Here is a 4288-nt window from a genome sequence, read left to right as displayed (position 1 = left end):
TGGTTCACTGCTACCTCCACCTCCAGGGTTCAAGTGATTCTCTTGCCTCAGCCTCCTGAGTAGCTGGAATTAAAAGTGACTGCTACCAAGCCAAGCTACTTTTTGAATTTTTAGTAGAGACGAGGATAAGGAAAGAGATGGTTCACTATGTTGGCCAGGCTGGTTTTGAATTGCTGACCCCAAGTGATCACCTGCTTTGGCCTCCCAAAATGCTGGTATTACAGGTGTGAGTCACCATGGCGGGCCAATAGTGCTTTTAAATTTTCTGATTATGATTATTTTCCCTGTTGCTCTATTTTTAATATTGCCTATTATTTTTTAAAATTTTTTATTGATATATAATTGACATACACATATTTAAAGTATACAATTTGATGTTTGCCATATGTATGAAACTATTGCCACAATCAGGATAGTGATATATCTATCATTCCCAAAAGTTTCCTCATGGTTGTTGGTAATATTCTCCCATCACTCCATGCCCTCCCTGCCACATCCCTAAGCAACTACTAATATGACAATCAAAAAGCTGATAATATAGTTGTTGACCAAACACTGATACAGTCAACTTTTGCTGACTACAGATTTGTTTGCACTGTACCTAAATGAAATAATACAGTATGAACTCCTTTTTGTTGCTTTTTTCACTCAGCATAATTATTTTTAGATTCTACCACGTTGTTGCATGTATTAGTAATTCATTCTTTGTTCTTCCTGAGTGGTATTCCACTGTATGAACATATCAGTTTATCCATTCACCCACTGAATTGTTTCCTGGTTTGGGCTATTATAAGTAAAGCTGTATTCCTCGGTTAATCATCATTTGATCATAACATATATATATTTTAAGATCTGGAACACTTCATGCATTTGTGTATCACACTTATACAGAGGCCAGGATAATATTTTCTGTACTATTTATATTTTAGTATATGTACTGCTGAAGTGAGCACATATTAACATTTTCATATATTGTTGGATTTGCTTTGCTAATATTTTGTTTAGAATTTTTACATCTATATTCATGAAGAATACTACTCTGTAGTTTTCTTTGTTTGTAATGTCTTATCTGGTTTTGGTATCAGGGTAATGCTGGCTTTCTAGAATGAGCTGGGAAAAATTCATTCTTTTTCAATGTTTTGGAAACAGTTTGTATAGAATTGGTATTATTTCTCTATTGTATGTTTGATAGAATTTACCAGTGAAGCCATCTTGGCCTGGGGTTTTCTTTAAGGGATAGTTTTTAACTACAAATTCAATTTTCAAATGGTACAGGGCAATTCAGTTTATTCCTTCTTAAATAAGCTTTAGCAGTTTCTGTCTTCCAGGGGATTTTTCCATTTTATCTAAGTTGTTGAATTTATTGGCATAAATCTGTTTATTTCCTTATCATCCTTTTTATATCTGTAGACTCTGTAGTGATGCCCCTTCTCTCAGGCCTGATATTGGTAATTCATGTCTTTTTCCCCCCTGATTGCATAGTCATTTTTTTGATCAGTCTAATCTTTCCAAAGAAAAAGTATTTTTCATTTTATTGATACTCTATTGCTTTCTGTTTTCTATTTCATTAATTTCCACTTTTATCTTTATTACTTCTTCTCTTCTACTCGTTTTGGGTTTAATTTACTCCTTTTTGTCCTAGTTACTGTTAAGGTATAAGCTGCAATCTTTGATTCGAGATGTTTCTTCTTTTCCAATATAGGTGTTTAATGGTACATATTTCTCTTTAAGTACTGCTTTAGTGGTATCTTGCAAATTCTGACATACTGTGGTCCATTTTAATTCACTACAAAATACTTTTAAATTTCCCTTTTGATTTCCTTTAATCCATGGGTTAGTTAGAATTGTGTTATTTAGTTTTCAAGTACTTGGAGATTTCTCTCTCTGTTATTCATGTCTAATTTAATCCCAGTGTGGTCTGAGAATATACTTTGATACCAACTAAGTTACTCAAGCTTCCTCCTTTTGATTAATGTTATCATAGTATATCTTTTTCCATCTTCTTGTTTTTTTTTTTTTTTTGAAGAGATGAGGTCTTACTCTGCTGCCCAGGCTGGAGCACAGTGGTGCGATCATAGCCCACTACATCCTCAAACTCCTGAGCTCAAGTGATCCTCCTCCCTCAGCCTCCCAAGTAGCTGGAACTACAGGCATGTGCCATCAAACCTGGCTTCTACCTTTTTACTTTGAAACTATTCTTTGTGTATAAAGTGCATGTTTTACAAGTAGAATATGATGATTGATACGGTTTGGTATAAATATGTATTCTTGCTATTTGACTTCTATTTGTTCCACCTGTTCTATGTTGTCTTTTTCTGCCTTTCTTTGTATTGTTTTCATTCTGTTTTATCTCCTGTGTTATTAGCTACCACTCTTCATTTTGTTGTTTTAGTGGTTGTATTAGGGTTTATAGCATCTATCTTTAACTTGTCAGTGTACCTTCAAGTGATGTTATGCCACTTCACATATAGTATAAGAACTTTACAATAGTATATAGTACTTCTATGTCTTTCTTCCTGACCTTGTGCTACTGTTGTCATACATTTCATTCTTCCACATACTATAAACTCCAAAATACATTGTTACTTTTGTTTAAATTGCCAATCATAAGAGATTGAAGTAATAAGAAAAATAACTTATAGGTTTACCCATGTAGCTATCATTTCCAGTGCTCTTTATTTCCTTTTTGTAAATTCATATTTCAATCTGTTATTATTTTCTGTCTGCCTGAAGAATGTCCTAAATATACTGGGGTCTTATAGCGTGGGTCTGCTGAATTCTTTCAGCTTTGGTATATCTGAAGACATTTTTATTTTGCTTTTGTTCTTGAAAGATACCTTTGCTTGGTTTAGAATTCTAAGTTGAGAAATGTTTGTTTTTAGTACTATATGACACTGTTCTTGTTTATAGTGCTTTGATAAGACACTGATGTTATCCTTATCTTTGTTCCTCTGTGTGTAAAAGTTCTTATTGTTATTTTTCTTTTTTTTTTATGAGATGGAGTCTTGTTCTGAAGCCCAGGCTGCAGTGCAGTGGCACAATATCTTGGCTCACTCCAACCTCCGCCTACCAGGCTCAAGCGATTCTCCTGCCTCACTCTCCCAATTTCTTTTTTCTTTTTGCTCTGTTTCTCAGATTTTCTGTGCCATAGGTTCCAAGCAGTTTGATTATGATGTACCTTGGTATTATTTTCTTCATTTTTCTTGTGTTTGGGGTTTACCATGGTATTTGGATCTGTGGGTTTATAGTTTTCATCAAGTTTGGAGTGTGTTCAGTCATTATTTCTTCAAACGTTTCTTCTTTCTTTTCCTCTCTCTCTTCTTCATGAACTCCAATTAACCATATATATATTAGGCTGACTGAAGTTGTCCTACAATTTAGTGATGCTGTTTTAATCTTTGAAAATTCTTTTTCTTGCTGTGTTTCATTTTGGATAGTTTTTATTGCTATGTCTTCAAGTTCACTAATCTCTTCTGAAATGTCTAATCTGCTATTAATCCCATGGCATATTTTTCTGCTAATTCTATTATCTGTTAGTTCTATGTCATTTTTGATTGATTATTCTCCACATAATAGGTCACCCTTTCTGGTCTTTTTACATGCCTAGTGATCTTTGATTAGATGCCAGACATTGTGAATTTGTTGCATACTTGATGTTTTTGTATTCCTAAAAATATTCTTATGCTTTGTTCTGAGATTTAGATTGGTTGCTCGGAAATAGTTTTGATATTTTGGGTCTTGCTTTCATGATCCATTATGCAGGTCTGGAGCAGTTGTCAGTTTGGGGCTAATTACGTCTCATTACAGAGATAAGATTTCCCTGATCACTCTACAAACGTGCCATGAATTAGAAATTTTTCTAGTCTGACTGGGGGGAACAGGTAGTGAGTGTCAGGCGCTGTTCCTTCTAATCCTTTGTTTTTTTCTCCATTCAAAGTGGAGAGTGTCGGGGAGTTTCTCAGTGTTGGGGAGTTTCCTATCAGACATGCACTGATCGATACTCTGCTGAATACTCGAGGGAGATCCTCTACAGATCTGAGGTTCTCTCTGTGTACAGCTCTTTCCTCTTCAGTACTCTGTCCTATGAACTCTAGTTGCTTTGGTTCCCCCGGACTCTCAGCTTTGTCCACTTGATTCAGAGAGTCTGCCTACTCTGCCTTAGTTCCTCTCCCTGTGCTGTAGCCTGGAAACTCCCTCAAGGCAGCATGGTGGGGCATTCATAGGGCTCACCTTGTTTGTTTCCTGTCTCTCATTTTCCTTCATTTCCTGATGTCCAGTGTCTTGAGAG

General features: G+C 35.4%; 1 protein-coding gene and 1 non-coding gene across 2 annotated transcripts in view; both read right to left on the bottom strand.

Annotated features, from left to right (window-relative positions):
* Positions 1-4288, bottom strand: part of LOC108294955 (peripheral plasma membrane protein CASK-like) — an 87693-nt gene that overhangs the window by 51153 nt on the left and 32252 nt on the right. The gene's annotated exons all lie outside the window — the stretch shown is intronic.
* Positions 847-953, bottom strand: LOC119469265. Its single transcript, XR_005198072.1, has one exon. It is a non-coding gene; the product is annotated as a U6 spliceosomal RNA (small nuclear RNA).

Source organism: Cebus imitator, unplaced genomic scaffold, assembly GCF_001604975.1.
Source record: "Cebus imitator isolate Cc_AM_T3 unplaced genomic scaffold, Cebus_imitator-1.0 Scaffold613, whole genome shotgun sequence".
In the NCBI taxonomy this organism is placed as follows: Eukaryota; Metazoa; Chordata; class Mammalia; order Primates; family Cebidae; genus Cebus; species Cebus imitator.
Note: the sequence above shows the minus strand (reverse complement) of the source record. Positions and strands in the feature narration are given on the sequence as shown.